This window comes from Pelophylax lessonae, assembly GCF_965119305.1.
Source record: "Pelophylax lessonae genome assembly, chromosome: 10".
Taxonomy (NCBI): Eukaryota; Metazoa; Chordata; class Amphibia; order Anura; family Ranidae; genus Pelophylax; species Pelophylax lessonae.
The window spans coordinates 154,929,078-154,954,232 of record NC_138777.1 but is presented as its reverse complement, the minus strand read 5'-3'; the positions used below and the strand labels follow the sequence as shown (position 1 = coordinate 154,954,232).

The 25,155-nt window shown below is 41.2% G+C and overlaps 1 protein-coding gene across 1 annotated transcript in view; it reads left to right on the top strand.

Annotated features, from left to right (window-relative positions):
* Window positions 1-4,691: 4,691 nt before the first annotated feature.
* The window catches only part of PC (pyruvate carboxylase), a 674,712-nt gene continuing 654,248 nt past the window's right edge, over window positions 4,692-25,155 (top strand). Inside the window, exon 1 of the mRNA XM_082271181.1 lies at window positions 4,692-4,826. The gene's annotated coding sequence lies outside the window, so the exon portion shown is untranslated. The remainder of the gene's footprint in view (window positions 4,827-25,155) is intronic.

Below are 25,155 nucleotides of genomic sequence, written 5' to 3'. Positions count from 1 at the left end.
CTCCTCCATCCCATGTCGTCACCCTCCTCCTCCTCCATCCCATGTCGTCACCCTCCTCCTCCCCCATCCCATGTCGTCGTCCCCCATCCCATGTCGTCGTCCCCCATCCCATGTCGTCGTCCCCCATCCCATGTCGTCGTCCCCCATCCCACGTCGTCGTCCCCCATCCCACGTCGTCGTCCCCCATCCCACGTCGTCGTCCCCCATCCCACGTCGTCGTCCCCCATCCCACGTCGTCGTCCCCCATCCCACGTCGTCGTCCCCCATCCCACGTCGTCGTCCCCCATCCCACGTCGTCGTCCCCCATCCCACGTCGTCGTCCCCCATCCCACGTCGTCGTCCCCCATCCCACGTCGTCGTCCCCCATCCCACGTCGTCGTCTCCCCATCCCACGTCGTCGTCTCCCCATCCCATGTCGTCGTCTCCCCATCCCATGTCGTCGTCTCCCCATCCCATGTCGTCGTCTCCCCATCCCATGTCGTCGTCTCCCCATCCCATGTCGTCGTCTCCCCATCCCATGTCGTCGTCTCCCCATCCCATGTCGTCGTCTCCCATCCCATGTCGTCGTCCCCCATCCCATGTCGTCGTCCCCCATCCCATGTCGTCGTCCCCCATCCCATGTCGTCGTCCCCCATCCCATGTCGTCGTCCCCCATCCCATGTCGTCGTCCCCCATCCCATGTCGTCGTCCCCCATCCCATGTCGTCGTCCCCCATCCCATGTCGTCGTCCCCCATCCCATGTCGTCGTCCCCCATCCCATGTCGTCGTCCCCCATCCCATGTCGTCGTCCCCCATCCCATGTCGTCGTCCCCCATCCCATGTCGTCGTCCCCCATCCCATGTCGTCGTCCCCCATCTCATGTCGTCGTCCTCCATCTCATGTCGTCGTCCTCCTCCATCCCATGTCGTCCTCCTCCATCCCATGTCGTCGTCCTCCATCCCATGTCGTCGTCCTCCATCCCATGTCGTCGTCCCCCATCCCATGTTGTCGTCATCCTCCATCCCATGTTGTCGTCATCCTCCATCCCATGTTGTCGTCATCCTCCATCCCATGTTGTCGTCATCCTCCATCTCATGTTGTTGTCCTCCATCTCATGTTGTTGTCCTCCATCTCATGTCGTCATCCTCCTCCATCCCATGTCGTCCTCCTCCATCCCATGTCGTCCTCCTCCATCCCATGTCGTCCTCCTCCATCCCATGTCGTCCTCCTCCATCCCATGTCGTCCTCCTCCATCCCATGTCGTCGTCCTCCTCCTCCCCCATCCCATGTCGTCACCCTCCTCCTCCATCCCATGTCGTCTTCGTCCTCCATCCCATGTCGTCGTCATCCTCCTCCTCCATCCCATGTCGTCGTCCTCCTCCTCCTCCATCCCATGTCGTCGTCCTCCTCCTCCTCCATCCCATGTCGTCGTCCTCCTCCTCCTCCATCCCATGGCGTCGTCGTCCTTCTCCTTCCCATGTCGTTGTCGTCGTCCTCCATCCCATGTCATCGTCCTCCTCCTCCTTCCCATGTCGCCGTCCTCCTCCTCCTTCCCATGTCACCGTTGTCCTTCTCCTTCCCATGTCGTCGTCCTCCTCCTCCAGTCTCATCTCCCCATATCATCATGTCCTCCTCTTTCAATCCCATCTCCCCCCATACTATGTCCTCCTCTTCCTACTCCAGTCCCATGTCCTACTACTTCAGTCCTATCTCTCAATCCCATGTTGTCCTCCTCCTCCATCCCATATCAGTAGGGCAGTGAACAGTGTCAGTCGTTTTTATATTATTTTTTAGGGCCCCAAAAGCAGAAGGAAGTGATAAATCAGCAGAAAGTGATATTAGCAAAAGGTGATATCCAGAGTGACAGAATTGCACAGGAAATTAGTAAAATGCAGCAATCTATAAGAGCCACAGTCCCTCCACTAGGCATGATGCAATCACAGTGATGTCACTCAGATTTGATATTAGGGATTCTGTAACCTTGATGGAATATTTGTGCAGCACTCTGTAGTGATCAAAAGACTGGATCAGGCTCACATAGATTATAAGCATAGCAGCAAGCAAAGTGAAGGGAAATTAGATGGAAGCATAAAGCAATGACTGGACAGATTGTATAATTAGCAGACCCACATGAAAAGTTATTTGGGGCAAGCCGAATTCATTGTGAGATATAGTACAGTAATCAAGCCTTTACAAACCTGTAACATAAAGTTCCACTTGTTCATGTGCCTAAACACAGCTACTCATAAGCATTTGAAGGGGGAGGAGCCAGGACATTGATGCAGAAAAGGGGTAAAAGAGAGCGCTGTCATTGCATGCCAATGACTGGAGGGGCGTGTCAGGGACAGAGGAGAATTCCTGCCAATCACCTCTGATCCCTCCCCAGCACCTCCACTCCCCATCTCCTCTATGGGCTGCAGGGATGTGTATGGGCCCCCCCCCCCCCCAATGGCGGCCATGAATGCATGGAAACGTGCCGAATCGCTAGGGGCGTTTAGCACTCGAGTGTTCATTCATTTCAAAGGCCAAAATAGATTGATATACTGGGCAATTAACTGAATGAATTCCCAGATGCCTGACTCTCCTAAATGTGTTTGCAAAACTCCACTTTAGGCACATTTTAACCACTTTACGACCACTCACATTGCTGCTACTGCGGCAATGTGGCTCGTTGTCGTCCAGCGACGTAGACCTACGTTGCTGGACTCCTCCCCTTGTGGGCGGCGCACTCCCGCTGTTTTCAGTCACAGCAGGAGTCGGACCAGGGGAGGAGCGGCGGTGATCACCGCTGCTCTTTCCCCGATCGTCAGGGATCTAGTGTGGAGATCCGCCCGCTTGTGTAAACAAAGCAGGCAGATCTCCTAAGTGACAGGCAGCGTCAGATTGCAGGATTCAGCATAGCTGAACCTGCGATCTGTCCCTGTGTCACTCAGTCACCTCCCCCCACACACGTCAGTAAGCACCAGGCATACATTAACCCCTTGATCACCAATAAAAATTAACCCCTTCCCTGCCAGTGTCATTATTACAGTAACAGTGCATATTTATAGCACTGATTACTGTAGTAATGTCACTAGTAACCCCAAAAGTGTCAAAAATGTCAGTCAAGGGTCCGATCTGTCTGCCGCAATGTCGCAGTCCCGCAAAAAAAATCGCAGATCGCCGCCATTACTAGTTAAAAAAAAAAACTATAAAAATGACAAATTTCCCGTAGTTAGTAGCTGCGATAACTTTTGCGCAAACCAATCAAAATACGCTTATTGCGATTTTTTTTCTTTTTTTACCACAAATATGTAGCAGAAAACAAATTGGCAAAAAAAGTTAAAACATTTTGATTTTTACATTTTCTTTGGGGGGGAATTTCATTAAAAAAATGTGAAATGTGTTTTTGTATATAGCGCAAAAAGTAAAAATCGCACAGGTGATCCAATACCACCAAAAGAAAGCTCTATTTGTGGGCAAAAAAATGACATAAATTTAATTTGGGTACAGCATCGCACGACCGTGCAATTGTCTGTTAAAGTAACGCAGTGCCGAATCGCAAACTATGGCCTGGTCAGGAAGGGGGTAAAATCTTCTGGTCTTCAAGCAGTTAAAAATACGCTCATTGAGAATTTTTTTTGTCAGACATGTAGTTAAATACATTTTGGCCTAAATATATGACAAAAATTGAATATATTGGATATTTTTTTAACTGTCAAAGTAGAAAAATATTGTAATTTTTTCAAAATTGTCGCATTTTTTTATTAATATCGCAAAAATTGAAAAACGCAGAGGTGATCAAATACCACTAAAAGAAAGCTCTGTTTGTGGGAAAAAAGGACGTAAATTTTGTTTGGGTACGGCGTTGCATGACCGTGCAATTGTCAGTTAAAGTCGCACAGTGCCGAATCGCAAAAAGTGGCCTGGACGTAAGACAGCAAAATCCTCCGGTGGTAAAGTGGTTAAAAACTGCTTTTTTTTTTCTGCCAGGAGGAAAGGTGGTCAGAAGAGGCAGGCAAATGCTTAAGCCCCGTACACACGTACCGATCGTCGGCCGAACGATCGGCCGTCTTTTGTCCAGGGCTGTCGTGTCTGTTGAAAACTGCAAAAGACTGCACACAAATTTTGTCGGCCAACAACAGCCGACTGCAGAAGTGATGTCATGTGATGGTTAACTTTCCGTGTGTTTTTTTCTTTTCTGAGCATGCTCAGTCTTGCAAATCTGCTGATTGTCGGCCGAATTCTGTACTGACTGGCGAACAATCGGCCGTTCTGGTGTTGGCCAACAAAAATTTTAATGCTTGCACGACAGATTCTTTTCGGCCGAAAGTGCGCTGTCGGCTGTTGGAAGCATCATACTAACAAGCCTACAATCGGTCGTCGGACGAATATTTACGGCCGACAATCGGTACGTGTGTACGGGACATTAGTGTGTGAGGGTTTTACACTGCCACAATTTTCACAATTTATCAATTGCGAACTAGAAAATACTCTAAAATGCAGTTTCCGTATTTCTTTTTTAAGTATTTATCAGGTATTGGCATAGTAGAGTGCAAACAATAATTAAGGTTGTCATTTCTGGCTAGGTTAACTATAAACTAGAAGCTGAGCGTTGCCTATGGACAGTATTTGGTGTCATAGTTTACCTTATCAGAGGCATACACAGTGTGTGTGCGCACTAAGTATAATTAAGAGAGATATGCTTGTGAGAGATCTCTGCTCTAGTGTTTCCTGCCTCCGGCACAAAGTACAAATACTTATCTGGCTTGTAGTAGAACTTGTTGTTTGACTCCACGTGTATAAAGCCAAACCCTCTGTACATTTTCTTTTAAACTCCGATCAAGCAGCACAGAGATCAGAGGACAGTATGTACCAGTAATATTTATTTTACACTTTATTTAAGTTTGTTTTACTTTGAAACTTGTGTTTATTTTTTATATTTGCTGTGCTAAATATGTGTCTTTCAGTAGCATAATGTATTGCAATATATTACAACATGACATTCCTTTTCTGATACGGTGACACATTTTTACATTAAACTTCCTCTGGAAATGACATTAATAGGGCCTAGCATTTGTTACACTAGTATTTTGTTTTAATATCATAAGAATTTCCAATTCAATCCATGATAAATTACAATTTGGAATGTTGATTGGATATTGGTTTTCATCTGACACTTGTGAAGAAATGAGTTGCCTGAAGCACATGAACCTTCATGTCTATTAATTAGCAGGAAATAACCGTTTGTAGTTATTTATAGTTTCTTTAAGTATCCTTACATTTATTAAGTGTGTTATCCTTTTCAGCATGCTTTTTCCATGCCTCCAGTAATGCGTGTATTTTCATAATCTGTTTGCTATCGTTTATAGCTAATATATATTTATTACATTTTTGTGATAAGGCAGCATGCGGTGATAGACCAGGGAAATGTTTTCTGGTGGCTTTCTGTAAATATTCCTCTTGAACATTATCTGACATCCCAAGTTTTAGATTTTGATCAACCGTAATAAAAGTAAGCAGTGCTGAAACGTATAACTCAACATTTACTAGATGTTTAACATTGATGGATTTTGTTGAATTATGCACACAGACATGTAAATCTTTTACAGTATATATGCAGAGCCTATACACAGTTAATCTGTATACAAGCAGCAGTGAAGATGTAATGTTTGTCAAAGATTTACATTTTACTCCTTTGTCTGTTGTGTAATGAACAGACCAAGATATGGGAGCAAGTCACAGGCTTTAGCATAGGACAGCATGCAGATTGGAGGTCATTCAAAAGTGGCAACCATTGTAATGCATATACAGTAACTCTTTGATGGTGAGTGGAGCCACACATGCTAGTATCTAATAACAATATTAGCTCTGTTGAGTGCCTATGCAAGCCAGTGCTATGTTAGTGTGCTAGCGCAGTCCATCATTCTGATTTCTGAACATGAGTCACAATCCATGTGTTAACTGTCATGTTCTTTAGTAAAAGTGACAGAATGAAATCTTGGTATATGCAGTAGGGGTTGAATTTGTAGCCACATGGTCTTTAAAATAGTGCTGGTTTGGTCAAAGACTAGCACAGGTAACACCCTATCACTAATTGTCATTGTACCCAGGCAGATTTGGTAGGCCAAAGACAATGCACAGGCAGTTGTAATGAATCACTGGTGTTTGTTGCAGCACCTGGGCATCAGAGAAAATAACATGGGTGACTGTGTCAACTGTGACAAAACATTAATGGCTTTAACGGTACATACTGACAGCTGCAGCAGCTCCTTTTACACTCTGCTTGCCCCTATCAGGGCTCAGCTGGAGATTACCTTCCCCTTTTTCCACTGATATGTGTCTGCTCTGTATCTAGATGGGGAGAAGAGAGCATTGCCCACACTCCTCCATGCTGTCTGCAACTGCAGCAGTTACAAGCTGGCAATGTACTTTTGTACACGGCACACTGAAAATTGCACCAAACAATTCAAAGGTCCAGTAATCATTCTGATTATCTGGATGTTTTTGGGTTAAAGCCAGTGTTTGTTTTCTTGTATGGCTGTCTGGCAGTTTTGCCAAAGCTTGAGGTCAATCTATTTGTATGGCTTGCTTTGTCGCTAAAAAGAGCTAATCATTTAGTGCTGATCTGGCTTAGTAACTAAACTTATGCCTCGTACACACGTTCAGATAATCAGACGACTTATCATTTGCATTTTGTTACATGATACTAATATCTAATTCAACAATGCATATAAATGTAGAATTTTTTTTGTACGATTCTCAAAAAGCTTCCTGGTTGCTTAGCTACGTATCAGATGGTGCAAAACAAAAGCAATGGCAGCCAGGCTTTATTGCGTGCTATTTTAGTGTTTCTGATCATGCGCGGTCTTTGTCGATCAATTTTTAGCGGACGCATACTGTACTGATTAAACGATTCTTTCGCTAGGCTATCGTACGACAGAAGTTTTTGTGTTTGTCCCTTCGGATTTTGTTGGATAAACTGTCGTGATCGGCTGTCGAAAGTTGTCTACTAACGATCAGATTATCGTGCGATCAAGTCGAAAGCAATTATTTTCGTACGATTATCTGAATGTGTGTACGAGGCATTAGAAACTTTGAGATAAAAACATCAGTTGGTGACTGCTAATGCAACTGAATGAATTTTTTCAAATTTGCCACCCAAATCTGTGATAATATTGTTGGACCGTAGTTAGTTCGTTTTTTTGCATGGTATGTCAGTGTCTTTTTTTTTTTTGTTTTATGTTAGCATAAAGACTGATCAGTTCATTAATTTTTTATCATAAATTTATGGCGCAAGCTGTAGGATTTAGCTAGTAAAATTTATGACAACTGAAGTGAGGTGTGTTCAGGCAGAAACCTAAATAAAAACAGCATATTTCATTTTCTGTCACTCTTATCACATTGAATTAACCTATTACCCTAAAAACAATAAAAACCTTTCACTCGCTCCACTTAGGTCTGCTTTTTTTATCAAGACTAAATGCAATAACTATCAGTAAATTTAGCGGTCTGCAACTGACTAATGTTAAGGATGTTAAAAAAAAAAAAACAGTATTTTAAAGCTTTCTAGATTTCCAAGACAAATGTAACTGTCAAAAGTTTAAAAATCTAACTTGATAACCGATTATTAAATTTTCAATATTAATAAGGCCCTATGGTTTCTTTTTGGTGCACTCTTTTAAAAAAACAAATGCGCAAAAACGTTCAAAAATATACCATATTTAATTATTTTCTTTTTAAAGAGGAACTAAATGCATCAAGGTCCCTCAGGCCTGTTGCCATGATGGGCAGATATGCACAGCATTTTACTGACCCAGGTGTCCTCTTCAAGCAATGCTTCACCCATACTCCCCTGGTTGCTCCATCGCTGCCACTGACATCTTCTCTATGCATTCGTCTGGATTCTAGCTGCACTTGCATAGTACATAGTGAGGCGGAAAAAAAGACACAAGTCCATCCAGGCTAAACCAATAAAAAAACAGAAACCGTAAAGAAAACCCAACCATACAATCCCATATACACAATCCTATACCCGCAGTTGATCCAGAGGAAGGTGAAAAACCCCCAGCAAAACATGATCCATTTGGCTCCAGCAGGGGAAAATATTCTTTCCTAAACCCACGAGAGGCAATTGGATATTCCCTGGATCAACTTTAACTTTATACAGTAAAACCTTGGATTGCGAGCATAATTCGTTCCGGAAGCATGCTTGTAATCCAAAGCACTCTTATATCAAAGCAAATTTCCCCATAAGAAATAATGGAAACTCAGATGATTCGTTCCACAACCATTTATTCACAAATCCTTCAATTTATAGTCCATATAAAAAGATTATGGACACAGCGATAGGTTGTGTAACCATACAATGTCCATCCACAAATAGCCGCTTCCACAAGGGGATTGGAAGCAAAATCCAGCAGGAGCTACAGGGTAGCAATATGGTTCCATTTAATGAAGGTACAACATTTAGCAACTCACAAGGTTGATGAATAAAACAGGCACATCTAAGTATGCAGGCATCCGGGGTAAAGCTGTTCACATAGACCATCTTCTGCACCGCCGGCTGCCAGTCTGTAATCCTGCCCGGGAAGATCACCCTGCAGTAAAGCGATCTGAAAGCGAGGGGCAGCATGGAAAGGATGACGTAGATGATGGTGCGGAGGATGGTCCTATGTGGACAGCTTTACCCCTGATGCCTGCATCCTTAGATGTGCCTGTTCCAATCATCAGCTGTGACTTGAGGCTACTTGTATATCAAGACATCGCTTGTATATCAAGTCAAAATTTATTTGAAAATTTTGCTGGTCTTGCAAAGCGCTCTTAAACCAAGTTACTCTCAAACCAAGGTTTTACTGTATATAGTACCAAGTTATATTGCGTATACCTAGGAAAGAATCCAGGCCTTTTTTAAAGCAATCTAGTGAGCTAGCCAGAACCACCTCTGGAGGAAGTCTATTCCACATTTTCACAGCTCTTACGGTGAAGAAACGTTTCAATATTTGGAGACGAAATCTGTTTTCCTCTAGACGTAAAGATTTCCCCCTTAATTCAATTCAACACCAAGTTCACTATGGACCCCTTATGTATTTATACATGTTGATTATATTCCCCTTTAATCTCCTCTTCTCAAGAGAGAATAAATTCAGCTCCTCTAATCCTTTTTCATAGCTGAGCTCCTTCATGCCTCTTATCAGTTTGGTTGCCCTTCTCTGCACTTTCTCCAGTTCCCGATATCATTTTTGAGAACTGATGCCCAAAACCGAACTGCATATTCCAGATGAGGTTCATTGTACAATTAGAAGAAAATTGCTAGCAGGCAGTAAAGGAGATTTTATTGCAGAAGAGACATTACTAAAACTGGAGTGTTCAAAATCTGGTGCAGCTCTGCATACAAACCAGTCCAGGTATTTTCTCAAAGCTTAATTGAACAATTTGGAGTTAGAAGCTGATTGGCTACCATGCACAGCTGCACCAGATTTTGCACTCTCCAGTTTTAGCAAATTTCCCCCATAGTCTCTTCTGTACAAAAAAAAAAAAAAAAAATACCGGTTAGGTTTTTTTTTATATATATATATTTTTTTTTTATTTCCACTAAAACTGGCCAACTGCAGTATAAAACTAAAGGCATTGCAAAGGCCACTGCAACCTAAAGAACGCAGTGTTCATCTGCATGCTGAATTTCATCAGTGAAACTTCCAGCTTGCATGTCATAGCTGACATATCAATCACATGATGGAAAACAACGCCTGTCAGTGGGGACAGCCACAGAAAGTGTCGGATTTTGGCTGTTCAGAAGGAGGTTTATAAACGTATCCCCAGCATGAGAGGTATCTTACCAGGGGACATTTATTTACAGATTGGGAGTGGCAAGAGGTAAAAAAAATATTCCTTGAGCTCCAGTCAAGGAACCGTGCCTAGATACAGTCTACAAAGACTGGCGTAGAAAAACATTTTTGCAGAATGCCATTTGATTTCTACTGAAAGCAAAAGGAAGATTCCCTCAGTCTGTTATCACTTAGACCAGTGGTCCCCAAACTGTGGCCCAGGGGCTAAATGGGGCCCTTTGCTTGCCTTTATCATGCCCTTGGGACGCTATTCCTTCCACTGATACAAGGCACTATTCCTTCTACGCCAACAATGAGACATTCCTGCAACCCATACCAAAAATAGGGCACTTTTGCTACCAACGACCCCAACAATGGGGTACTATTCTTCCCACTGACAAACAATGATCGGACACTATTTTTCCCATTGACACCAACTGTGGAGCCACTGACACTGATGGGGCAATGTTCCTCCCTCTAATACCAATAATGGGGCCTTTTCTTCTCACACTGGCCACAGTCGGGCCCCCTAAAAATCTAAAGGACAGTAAACTATCCATTTGTTCAGAGCCTTGACTTAGACTGTACATTTTAACATTCTTGAAATATCAGAGAAAGACATCAAGGGGGCGGTCATTGTGAGATGATATGCAAACCCTGGCCAAAAACATAACGACTTCATTGCTGCATCATTTTGTGCCAGCATCTTATTCTGGCAATCAGATGCTAACCCTGAATGATGCCTGAATTAACATGGTGCTGGACTTCTATGGAGATAGGGAGAATGGAGAGATTATACATACCTAATCATTTAAAAAATATACCTAGCACTAGCCCCACTTCAATTTGTTTTAAAAACCATAACACAAAGCTGCTTTTGCAAGAATTGTGCAGAATGTTATAAGGCTATTTGTCTCTGCATTCTGATTTTAAGAAGACTTGCAATTCTGATATTCACAAACTACCGATTTCTTCTAACCGGGCAACCAACTTTAAAGGTTTAAAAATTCATATGGTACCCCCCCCCCCCCCCCCAAAAAAAAATAAATAAAAATAAATCAATTCTGTGTGTGTGTGTTTTCAGGGCTGCAAAAACTCTGTAGAATGTCACCTATAGTAAAAACAATAATGTGTAATGTGTTACTTTCCTAGTATTCTGTGCATACACGTTTATGGGTGTCCCTATCCTTATCATGTTTTTCATGTCAGTCAGTTTATATATTGAAAGTAATTATTTTGATTGCTCAATTCTAACTGCTTCAAAGTCCTGTGGCAATAGCATTAAATACAGAGTTTGACCTTGCTCCAAATTAAACTTTCATCTCTGTCTATGTTTGTCGGAATGTCTGCCACTTTTTAACTTTCACCTTAAAATGTGGGCTTACCTTTGTTTTCTTAGCTGTGGAGAGTTGTTTGCGCTTCCAACTAGAGCAAAGGTCAGACTATCCTATCTATGTCTTACCAAATGGAAGGTCCCGTCCTGTACAATATTGCATGCACATTAAGGTGCAATTTTCCTTGCGTTAACCCCCCCGCTGGTTTTCTTACATCCTCCTCCTTTTTGAGTGGCCCCATAGCAAACTGCTTGGTTGCAAAACGGGGATTGTGAAAAACAGATATAGAGGTCATTGGAAGGCAGGAATTATGATCAAAGGCAAGTATAAACATGAACCCACTACATGGCAAATGTCTGCGCAACATTTAAAATCAAAACTTCTCAACAACAGGAAAGGCGGCCACAAGATTTGAATTGACAAAATGAACAGCGACAGTACCTAGCCTCTTAGTGCCAGTCTTCTGGTGTGTAACACTGTGGGCAGGAGCATGGAAGTCCTTCTTGGATAGCCAGGAATGCTGCTCAAGCCCATAGCCCTTTCAGTAGACAAGATATCGAAAGTTGCCATAAAGAGGTCCCACAATTTGTTCCACATCATATTTCTCCTCAGAATCAACCAAGATAGGACCAGGAATGTTGGACTTAAATACTTATTCAGAATGACCAATTTGTGGGGACACATGCAATGAGTTATGGACACAAAGGGATTGTGGCAACCTGATTATAGGGTACTGAGTTAATTCATGCTGGTACATCAAAACCATCAAAATGCTGTAAAGCCTGATGATCTGAGGGGAAAACGAGCAGAAGTCATGGCAGACAGCAGGCAAGAAGCATAGTCAGAAACAAGTTTGGCAATTAACTTGAATCGGAAACAGAATTGGGAACATGATCCCTGGAACAAGAAGAGCCTGGGAACCAAATCCCAGACAGAGGTTTTTGCTCAGGCATCTTGCCTAAACATAAAGTGGAATTCCAAGCTAAACCTAACTAGTCTTCAAAATGAAATGCTCTCTCCCACCTCCTAGCATCTGTGCTGACTAACGGGATTTGCAGCCAGCTAACACATGGGTAATGGGAGTGGGCTGAAAATAGGTAAGTATATACATCTTTCATACACAGGTCAGTCAGCATAGGTGTTAGTAAAGGAGAGGAAGAATTTTTAAGACTTGTTAGGTTTAGCCTGGAATTCTACTTTGTTTAGGCAAGACACCTGAACAAAAGCTTCTGCCTGGGACTTGGTTTCCATTAAAAAAAAAAAAAAGTACTGTAGTACATTTTATTTTACAAGCATCTACACGTATGACTTGGTTCACGCCACAAAAACGCACTCCTGATGCATTTCAGCATGCATGTTTTTAAAGCGTTCCGGTGCATTTTTGATGTTTTTGATACTTTTTCCTGACACTTTTTCGGATGCATTCCAGATGCTTTTATTCTTTTTTTCCTGTTGTTTTTTTTTTGTTTTCACTGTATTGGGGTCTGGTGCACTTTTAATGTGTTTAAGTGCGTTTTAACGTGTCCAGTGCAGGAAAAATGCAGCATGTTCTACTTTTTTTTTTTCTGAAACAAGCATGCCCTGGAACTGACCGCACTGGTGTGAACTATACGTCATAGCGCCTGTAGCTTGTTAGTTGGCATCTGGCCACACTTAGTCCTGCCCAGTACTGGATTGGCAGCACTAACTGTTCTTGTGAAATCCTCCCACATGCTGTATTGTCTGAGAGAGGCAGCGTATAGCCACCCCCCCCCCCCCCTTCCAGAAGCTGAAGCTCTCTAATGGCACTTTCCCACTGCGAGTACCGGCTCGACACTGCTTGGCCCTGCTCGGCTAGGTTTGCTTTTCCACTGCGTGGTACGAGTCGGCACTGTATAGGCTCTATTCGGTTTGCTTTTCCACTAAAGTAGTAAGTGGGTGGGATTACAACGATTCTCTGACCAATCAGTGGCTAGTAGTGACAAACAATCAAGGCTGCATGGGAAGGATTGTGGGATATGGTATAGGTATGGAACGCTTTGAACCACAACCGAGGTGGTACTGTTTAAGCGAGCCGTACCATGTAGTGGAAAAGCGCTGCCGTACCAAACTGTACTGAACCGTTCTAACACGTATCATGTGGTACCATGCAGTGGAAAAGCACCAAAGCGAGCCAAACCGAGCTATACCATGCAGTGGAAAAGCGCCACTACACTCTGGCAGTGGACTGTCCCTCCCTTCCAGTGCAGGGCTGTGGGCACAGCATTGTGCTTGATGATGTTGGAGGACCCTGGAACATAGGGGAGAAGATGCTGCAGGGACTGGTCTAGTAATATTGGGTAATTGTTTTTTTCTGGTACCCTAAACCGAAACAAGCTTTTAACCTTTTAACCCTTGTAATGTGGGGGCAGCCCCACTATAAAGGAGGAATTTTTGTTTTTCTGGAATTCAGCTTTAAGTTTTGTTTCGGGGAAAAAGGCTAAAACATTTTTACAATAATTGAACACCTCAGAGAATCCCTTGCGTCGCTTTTGATTTTGCCAGTAGTAAATTAAAATAAACAGAGTTAAAGTAACCATTTGAACAGATGTAAAGTTTATTTCCACTTTTGTAGCCAAATTGGAAGACCATCTGCTTTAAATTTTTACATGTTCTGATTCACATAGCATAACCTAACAAATAATTAAAAAATCGCAGTTTACCTTTTTTTTAGCTCTATTCTAGAACCTTCAGCACTCGTTCTCTGTTCATGAGAGGGATGGAAAGCTGTATTGCCATTGGTGACTCTACATTGATGACAATAACTGATTAGTATTTGGCCCTTAATGTGCATTCACAATAGATATATATGAATAACAATGCCAGAGAATTTTTAAATATGTTCATATAATGAAGGTTTTAGAACAATCTCCGCATGACTGTATTATTGATTGATCATATAAACAAGGTCAGAGCAATAGCTGCACAAACAACCTTTTCATCCTCAAGGTAAAACAATTCCAGATCATCTCTTGAGGCTAAACCAATTTTATACACAAGTATAAAGTACTCTTATGAAAAAAAAAGACCTTTCTGGTCTTTGGAACGCATCTGCATTCCGGAATTGCAGTTTTACCACGCTCATTATATATCTGTACATGTGAGTACAATATTTTATTTCTTCAATAAATCATATATGCGGATTTACCCTCTATGATCTTTCCATCTTTACTCACCTGGGGATTGCTAAATTGGACGTGGCCTAAGCAGCTCAGTTTGACAATCAACCATAACAATTCAGAGATTGGGATGTGATATCCCTGTGGGGACCTCAGGCATACCTGTACCAACCACATTCATCCAGCGATTGGGACGTGACACCCCTGTATGGGTTTTTCGTTCTGTTGAGTGCGGTCCTGGGAGAGCAGGGAGCACGAACACTTTTATTTCCACCATCCACCTTCATGTGTTTCTGGGACTGATATTTCTATGGACTATATATTTATTCATAAATTTTCTAAAGTGTCCTATTCATTCATATACTGCAGCACTTTTTCACGTTATTGTGTTTGGGGCATATCACCATACAATTTCTGTGCAAAAGTCCACAGCACGTACCATTTTTTAACCACTTAAGCCCCGGAAGATTTTACCCCCTTCCTGACCAGGGCCTATTTTGCGATTCGGCACTGCATGACTTTAACGGACAATTGCGCGGTCCTGCGACGCTGTACCTAAACTAATTTGACGTCCTTTTTTTCCCACAAACGGAGCTTTCTTTTGGTGGTATTTGATCACCTGTGAGATTTTTTGATCATTCGCTATAAACAAAAAAAGAGCGTCAATTTTGCAAAAATAACAACATTTTTCACATTTTTTTATATGAAATTCCAAAAAAAAATGTAAACAAAATTTTTTTAACATTTTCGGCCAATTTGTTTTATGCTACATATGTTTGGTAAAAAAAAGCACAAAAAGCGTATTTTGATTGGTTTGCGCAAAAGTTATCGCGTTTACTAACAAAGGGAAAGATTTTTGTTGTTTTTTTTGTTAACGAGTAATTGCGGCGATCTGCAATTTTTTTTTTTTTGCGGGACTGCGACATTGCGGCGGACAGATCGGACCCTTGACTGACATTTTTGACACTTTTGGGGTTACCAGTGACATTACTGCAGTAATCAGTGCTATACATATGCACTGTTACTGTAAAAATGACACTGGCAGTGAAGGAGTTAACTGTATTGGAGAGGGAGGGGTTAAGTGTGTCCTAGGGGCGTGTTTCTAACTGTGATTGGCTGTGGCTACTAGTGTAAGAACAGAGATCAACGGTCCTACATAGTAGAACCCTCTGATCTCCATTCTTACACAGGGAAGAATGACAGGCGGCTTTGTTTACATCAGCCGCCTGCCTTTCTTCCGGTGTAACAGACGATCGCGAGTGCCCGGCGGACATCGCGCTCGCTCCCTAGAGCCTCATAGGCTAGCGACGTAGTACTACGTCGCTTTGCCTGTGAGGGGCTGACCACCGCAGTAAATAGTCGTGCGGCTGTCGGCAAGCGGTTAAGAACCTAGTCACCTTCTGGAGTATTGTTAATGGAGGATTTTTATGGATTGAACTTATTTATTTATCTATCCGTATGTACATGTTTTCCCTTTTTTGTACTTTTTTTTATGATTATGGTGTATTACCTTGTTGTTCACAGTGTCACTTACACACTTTCAACCTTTAGCACATGCCACTTTAATATTAATATTATTATTTATTAATGTACTATTTATATGAGGTATATATATGTATTTATGTAATAACTATCACTTATATTACACATTTCTTCTTCTTTTTTTATAATTTAAATATATATTTTTTCTGGTTGTGGCACACCAGACCAAAATACAACTCACCACTCTCACCTTATGCAGCGCCACCTATCCCTCTCACCCTTTTTTTTCATATCTGTATAATTTTACACAAAGGAGAGAGAGTTCAAAGGGTGGTGATTAATGGGGAGTACTCGGGGAGTACTCGGATTGGGCAGGTGTGGAAAGTGGGGTCCCCCAGGGTTCTGTTCTGGGACCAATCCTGTTTAATTTATTCATAAATGATCTAGAGGAGGGGATATCTAGTACAATCTCAGTATTTGCGGATGATACTAAACTAAGCATGCCAATATCTTCTATGCAGGATGTGGAAACCTTACAAACGGACCTAAACAAAATAATGGGGTGGGCAACTACATGGCAGATGAGGTTTAATGTTGAAAAATGTAAAGTAATGCACTTGGGTGCCAGAAACCAGAAAGCAAGCTACTCACTAGGGGGGGAACCTCTGGGTGAGTCTAGGATGGAAAAGGACCTGGGGGTATTGGTGGACAACAGGCTTGGCAGGTGGCATGCAATGCCAAGCCGCTGCAAGCAAAGCGAACAGAATACTGGGATGTATAAAAAAGGGGATTCACTCCAGAAATAAAGAGATTATTCTCCCACTCTACAAGACTCTGGTCCGGCCACATCTGGTGTATGCTGTCCAGTTCTGGGCACCGGTCCTCAGGAAGGATGTGCTGGAACTGGATAGAGTCCAGAGAAGGGCAACAAAAATAATTAGGGGAATGGAGGACATCAGCTATGAGGAAAGACTACAAGCACTGAATGTATTCTCTCTGGAGAAGAGAAGATTGAGGGGGGATATGATATCAATGTACAAATACTGTACTGGCGACCCTAGCATAAGGAACAAACTATTCAGAGAAAGGGAATACAATAAGACACGTGGACACTCACTAAAACTAGAGGAAAAGCGGTTTAACCTTAAAATATGTAGGGGGTTCTTCACTGTAAGAGCAGTAAGGATGTGGAATTCTCTTCCACAAGCAGTCGTATCAGCAGGTAGCATCGATAGTTTCAAAAAACTATTAGATGGGCACCTTAAAGACCACAACATACAGGGATATACGATGTACGGTTAAAAGCAAACACACACATACATCATAGGTTGAACTGGATGGACTGATGTCTTTTTTCAACCTCACAAACTATGTAACCCTTTGGTTATATTTGAGGGAGGCTGCAGCCAGTTACTGACCATAGCGTGGAATCTTTTTTACATAAAGTAGCCAAGCATGCGTGGGAGAACTTAAAGCCTGGGTTCACACTGGTGTGATGCGGGAAACCCGGCTATCCCTGTGCGGGTTCCCGCATCGCACCTGAATCGGTTCACACTGACATCTGCGAGCCACTGTGGGTGTCAAGGTAAAGTTAGTGACACCTAGATCAGTTTGCAGATTGCAGTGCGAACTGTGAAAGTGTGAATACCAATGCGATCCGATTCCATCGCAGACCAAAAAAAGGGTCCTGTACAATTTTGGTCCGAATGCAATGAAAATTCAACCATACAAACTGTATGGCTGAATTTGCATCTCGCAGACATCGCATGTGATCTGCACAGCAATGCAGTGTGAATCATATGCGACGTCTATGTTTGCACCAGTATGAACCCAGCCTAAAAAGTACTACAAGTGGTAAGTTTTACCCCAAAATTATAATATAACACCTATATACCTGTTATTTTAATTCATCATTAAAAATATGATTATACAACTCGTAGAATAAACAGTAAAAATATTGAAAACATCATAGACAGCTGTATTTTGCTTATAATACAAGTTTAGCAATGGTCTGTATGTCAAAGTGCAAAATTTTACGCGTTTCACAGTCAGAATCAGGACATTGATGATACATATAAGTATGTACAAAGTTGTAGATTTATCTGCAATACATACATAAAATGAGAAGTGTTCATAAAAGTGAACAAATAGATCATATGTATATATTGCGGATAAATCTCTGGAACTTGTACATCTGGATCATCAATGATCTGATCCTGAGGAAGCAGCAAATTTCCTGCAAAACACCTCAAGGTATGGTCTTTGATGTACACACCATTGTTAAAAACGTAGATTGGAACAAACAAAATACAGCTGTACGCAATGTTTTCAATGTATTTACTGTACTGTATACTCTGAGTTGTACAATTATTTTGTATTGATGATTTAAGCACTTGCCTACTGGGCACTTTCACCCCCTTCCTGCCCAGGCCAATTTTCAGCTTTCAGTGCTGTCGCACTATAAATAACAATTACGTGGTCATGCACGCTGTACCCAAACAACATTTTTATCTTTATTTATTTTAGACAGATGGAGCTTCCTTATGGTGGTATTTAATCACCACTGGGTTTTTTTTATTTTTTGCTAAACAACAAAAATTAAAAAAAAAAAAAAAAATACATTAGATTTCGGTTATAAAATGTTGCAAACAGGTAGTTTTTCTCCTTCACCAATATGCGCTGGTGACGCTTCACTGATGGGCACTGATAGGCTGCACCTGATGGGGAGGTACTAATATGCGGCACTGATAGGCAGCACTTATGGACACTCATAGGTGGCACTGATAGGCGGCAATGATGAGCACTGATAGACAGCACTGATATTTGTCACTTATAAGGATACACTGGTGGGCACTGACTGGCAGCACTGGTGGCACTGTTTGGGCTGCACTGATAATCAGGACACTGATCAGTGCCCTGCTTGTCAGTGCAGGTTCCCTGTTAAATAATGACACATTTTCTGTTTACACTGTGGTTGGACACAGCTGACCACATGGTAAAGGGCCTAGGTCATAGGTTCTTTACCGTGATCGGTGATGCGCTGTGTCCCAGGAAAATGGCGCCCCATCGATCGCCGCACTTCGTGCCAAGAATGGGAGAACATCCTATAACCTTCTCCCAGAACAAAAGTGCTCCCTATCATCTGTCATTTCACTATACGGCGGGCAGAAAGCAGTTAAAATAATAGATTTTAGGATATATATTAGAGCTGCACGATTCTGGATAAAATTACAATTGTTTTGCTTAGAATAAAGATCACAATTCTTTCATGATTCTTGGTGTAACATCATATTTTACATTATACAAAAAAAATGGGCTAACTTTCATTTTTTTTTTTTTTTAATTAATTGAAGTATATTTTTTCCCAAAAAATTGCGTTTGAAAGACCACTGCGCAAATACAGTGTGACATCAAGTATTGCAATATATAACATGTGTTGGCAACAACATAGAAAGGATTCAAGGGGAATGCAGATGAGCTCAGTTTATTGATTAAAACGGGGGACTACAATGTACATACCACCCTGGGTCTGGAGTCAGGCAGGGGCACTGTCAGGAATGGAGACTGGATGGCCAATTTCCAAATGCTGCTGTGTGCTGAGATAAAAGGAATCATTGCTGGAGCCAGACTTGACAGTGCATGCATGTGAAACGCGTAGTCACCGCAACAGAGGACATTTGCGTTCCACCCTGGTTCTTGCAAGGCGAGTGATTCACTTCCGGATACTGCACTAGAGCATGGAGCGGCGCAGTGACTGCTTATCCTCCTGCTGGCTGGCTCCGCAAGGATACCTTTCATCTCAGTACACAGCGGCATTTGGCAATCGGCCATCCAGTCTCCATTCTTGATGGTGCCCGTGCCTGACTCCAGACCCAGGGTTGTATGTACATTGTTGTCCCCCTTTTTAATCAATAAACCGAGCTTTCATTTAACGGACATCTCATCTGCATTCCCCTTGGATACATTCTATGTTGTTCCCATACGCCGCCAACACGTGTTATATCTTACTCTAGCATAGGGACATCGGTTGTGGCCCACTGGCCAGCTTTTATCCTTTATATTCTAGGCACCCCACGAGTACCTGGATGTCTGGTCATACTCAAGTATTGCAATGACCGTCATTTTATTCTCTAGGGCAGTGATGGCGAACCTTGGCACCCCAGATGTTTTGGAACTACATTTTCCATGATGCTCAACTATGCTGTGGAGTGCATAATGGTAAATGTAGTTCCAAAACATCTGGGGTGCCAAGGTTCGCCATCACTGCTCTAGGGTCTCTGCTAAAAATATATACATAATGTTTGGGGGTTCGAAGTAATTTTCTAGCAAAAAATACTGATTTTAACTTGTAAGCAACAAGTGTCAGAAAAAGGCTTAGTCTTTAAGGCTGCATTCACACCTGAGCGTAGTGTTTTCGCGCGATTTTTACCGCGATTTACGTTTTTACAGGAGTTTTTTGTGCAGGCGTTTTTAGATTGAATAGAAACCAATGGAAAACACCTGTAATCTGCCCAAAAAGAAGCTCATGTACTTTTTTGAGCGTTGGGCGTTTTGCTTACAGCATCAAAACGCTCAGATGTGAACAGGGGCCATTGAAATGAATAGGATTTGTCTTGTTGGGCGTTTTGAGAGCTGATCCTTGAGCAGAAAAACTCCCCAAAAACGCCTAGATGTGAACGGAGCCTAAGTGGTTAAACTGACTTCATTTGCAGAATATGTTCATCCTTTTGAATCTAAAAGAATCAAATGATACAATGTTTCTATTTATCTCTCAGCTCTGAGCAATGTTGATAAACATTTGCCTGCTGCTATTTTTTATTTATTTTTTGACAGCTCTGAGCAGACAACAGCTCTGCACTTGTTTAACATGAATCGTGGAAATGCCGGATTTAGATCATAACGGGGATTAAATCGAGATCACTATTTTTTAACGATTAATCATGCAGCTCTAGTATATATGTATTAAAATATTTAGGTATATCTTTCCACTTTTTATAGATAAGACGACAACTATTCTCCTATTGATTAGTGGTTTTAAATTAATACCAATTACTGCAGTAGGGAACAGACACAAAGATGCACTCGGCATCTTTCCAGATAACTGTTATGTTTATTCGACACAATTAAATGTTTTTTATACCCATGATTATGTAGGTATCACATTAATATTATAATTAGGTACATTTAAAGTCCCTTGCAAATGCTTGGTTGAGAGCACTTGATATTTTTATTACCTTCAGAAGGCTACCTCCTGAGGAAACGATTTACTGAAGCTAATGTGTTCCACTTTGTTGCATTTTTTCCTTATGTCTGTTTTATTCACAATGAAGAGGGATAATTGTAGCAGTACCATGCTACCTTAACCTACATGATGTGTTTCAGGAGAAATACTAATGAAGAAAAAAAAGAATGCCATCACTTACCAACCCCCACCCCCCTCCTTTTTTTGGGGGGTTTATACCTGTTTTATGAAAGGGTTATACATTTACAAATCTTAACAATGCACAAAGTACAAACAAAGCTGCAAATTGATAATTCTCTAATTACCAGGCATGGAATATAAAGTTTCAAATAAAGATCAGCGCAAGTAAAGAGTAAATAGCTGCTAACAATGAAGGAAAACACACCACCGTAAACAAAAATGTGCTAAAAATTGCAGTGCTCCTGTATATTCTTAACCTCCCTGACGGTATGATTCTGTCAGGAATTCTGTACCAAAAGCGGTACAATTCTTTTCATGGAAATTTGGCGTTATGTATTATAGGTCTACAATTCTTAGTAATTACTGACTTAAACCTGACCAAAACAAGAGTCTAGTAGACATCCCAGATGTAATAAATTTGAAACACAAACGCATGAATTATAATCGAATCAATAATATAATTTTATTATAGAATATATATAATATATATATAATAAAATTATTATTGATTAGATTATAATTCATGCGTTATATATTATATATATATATATGTGTGTGTATGTATATATATATATATATATATATATATATATATATATATATATATATATATATATATAAAACACATGAATTATAATCGAATCAATAATATAATTTTTATATATATATATATATATATATATATATATATATATGCATAAATATAATATAAAATGTGTTTTGTGCAACGTTTCCCTCCCTAGTTCCGCTCCCATGCAGCATTGCTGCTGCAGGGAACGGAACTAGGAAGTCCTCCTACCGACAGACGAGCGGCGGAGATCTCGGCTGGCAGTCACAGCAATGAGAGCTCATCGCTGGATCGCCAGGATAAGGTAAGACACTCCGCTTCGCTGTCTGCATAGCTCTGCCCATTCACCCCGAGCATGACTCGGGGATACCGATACTAGCAGGAAATTCCTACCCCGAGTCACGCTCGGGGATACCGCTAGCGTGGTTAATACACTAAATGATAGTGCAACAGTCCACATTAGGGTAATGGTACCCGACGAAAGTCCACAAAATGTCCAACTATGACCATCCTTTATTCAAAACTATAAAGTCACTCACCAGAAACTGAGAAAGGCTCTGTTATACCTATAATATATAGTGATGGAATAGATAACCATTACCTGCGCAAATTGGATGAATAGTACTGTGTTCTAGGCTATAGGTACAGCTGCTGATTTTAAAGACAGAAAGTCCTAGATTATATACACTTCCAAAGAACCGATTGCCAAATGGTCCAATCGTTCCCTTGGCAAACCGCGCTATTATTTAAATTGGATAAGTGCCAATAAATACAAATAATCAGTCAACAATTGATGTAAATAAATACGTAGGCTCGTGAAAAATTCATAAAAATTGTGTGCATCTAAAGTGAATTTGAGAATATAGCAAACCATGATATTTGAATAATACAATATATACATAAAAAATAAAGTGCTGAATAGTGCTTAAAAATGCAATATGGTGTATTAATAAATCAATAAATAATGTCCGTTGGACTACCACAATTCCAAATTAGTGCAAATTAAATTGTATGTGCACTGCGTAAAAATTGTCCATATTGTGCATGTGGTTCTCATGTGAAGATTGTGGATTGCTCTTCAGACACATATAAAGTGATCAAATCCACCACCAAAGGTAAAAAAACTCACTTACCAGAGGTAAGTGTATGACTTACAAAATGTCTCCATCATAGATGTAAAGGTAATTTCCACACGCCATGCTAGGTAGGAGGATGTATCAGATCTCCATCACATTATCTCAAGGGTACATATCCAGGGAAAATAGAAGAAAGAGAGGCTTCCATAGCATAATACCGTCATTATTGAATAATTGAAGTAAGTTGAAAACAACTTACAAGCGTATAAACGAATCAGACTCTTCAGGATACTCAGGGACACCGATTGCGTTCCAAAAAGGTGGATGTGACGTATCACGTTAGCCCCGATTCTTATTCATTTTTCACAACCTATGTATTTCTTTACACCAATTGTTGACTGATTTTTTGTATTTATTGGCACTTGTCCACTTTAAATTATAGTGTGGTCTGTTATACCTATGACAGTGATGGCGATCCTTGGCACCCCAGATGTTTTGGAACTAAATTTCCCATGATGCTAATGCAGTGTAGTGGAGCATCATGGGAAATGAAGTTCCAAAACATCTGGGGTGCCAAGGTTCACCATCACTGACCTATGAAGATATCTGAATGGGTCTCCGAAAGGGCCTGTTACTGTTGATGGGTGCTTGCGTCTCTTTTACCACCATACGGTGAAAAAAGTTAACAAACAAAATTTCATACTGCAGTATGTTATCTGGATAATTGTAAAGCAGATATGAATAGAGCACCCGTGATGAAAGCAATCATAAGATTCTGGTAACATTTTTGTTCATGTAAGTGCAATAATCAGTTTTTAATAAATTGTAATTATACATACTGCACTATTAAATCTCCTCCTTCTTAAACTCCCAATGCTGGAGAATACCTATGACAGGATGATCCAGAGAGTTGGGGATATTTGAGCAATACAATCCTTGATTGAAGCTGACACCTTACCAGGAAGGATTGCCTTCACAGGGCCCTAAGAGTGGAATACTCCAGCTGGTCTACATTGATACAAGCGCATAAGATTCCTTTATTTTTGGGATCCAGCCTTTCTGGTAACAGGCGTGCAGTGGTCTGTGTTGGAGAAAGCACCATATGAAGCAACAGCATTGTTGTGAATCACTCTTCACTTTCATAAGGGCACCTTTAATTGGAATTTTCTTTTCACTGTGCTCTGTGTATGTGTGTGTGTGTGTGTGTGTGTGTATATATATATATATATATATAATTTTTTTTTATTTTGTATTTATTGAACACTTAGCATTTTATTTTTCATGTTTTTAGGTTATTTTGTTTTACATATGTTTTAAAGTTGAATATTTAAACTTTTATAAGTTGCAGCACCTTCACACACATATATATATCATTTTGGGTGAGCGCAAAATATATTTTTGTATACATACTGTGCCATATACGTTTTAATGAAAGTTCCTATGCTGCTGTGGCTGCAAGGAAGTGAAATTTTGAGCTTCACTGTGATTACTTTAACCACTTTGCCCCCTTAATGACCAGGCCACTTTTTTCAACTTGGCACTACGTGAATTTAACTGACAATTGTGCGGTCATGCAATGCTGTACTTTTTCCCCCCACAAATAGAGCTTTCTTTTGGTGGTATTTGATCACCTGTGAGATTTTTATTTTTTATTTTTTTTTTGCGCTATAAACAAAAAAAGAGCAATAATTCTGAAAAAAACAAAAACAATATTTTTCACATTCTGCTATATGACATTCCCCCCAAAAAATGTAAAAATCAAAATTTTTTAAATTTTAGGCCAATTTGTTTTCTGCTACATATTTTTGGTAAATATTTGTAATTTTTATTGTGTTTTTATTACTAGTAATGGCGGCATTCTACGTTTTTTTGCGGGACTGCGACAGACAGATTGGACCCCTGAATGACATTTTTGACACTTTTGGGGGGACCACTGACATTACTACAGTAATCAGTGCTAAAAATATGTACTATTACTGTAATAATGACACTGGCAGGGAAGGGGTTAACAGTAGGTGATCAAGGGATTAAATGTGTACCTAGGGGCGTGTTTCTAACTGTGGGGGGTGTGGCTTTTGGAATGACCATAGAGACCTGTAATCCTACATAGAAGGATCACAGTAGCTCTATGATCATTCCAGGGAGAAGAACGGTCAGCTGTGTTTACAACAGCTGACCATTCTTCTTTCTCAGTGGGGAACGATCGCAGGTGTCAGACGGCAATCAGAGCCATCTGCCCGCTGCATCGGCTAACCCGCTGACGATCGGGAGCGGGAGTGCACCGCCAGCGGCACCTGCTCGCCCCCTAGCTGCCACCAAGCGACCGATGTAGACCTATGTCGGCTTGCCTG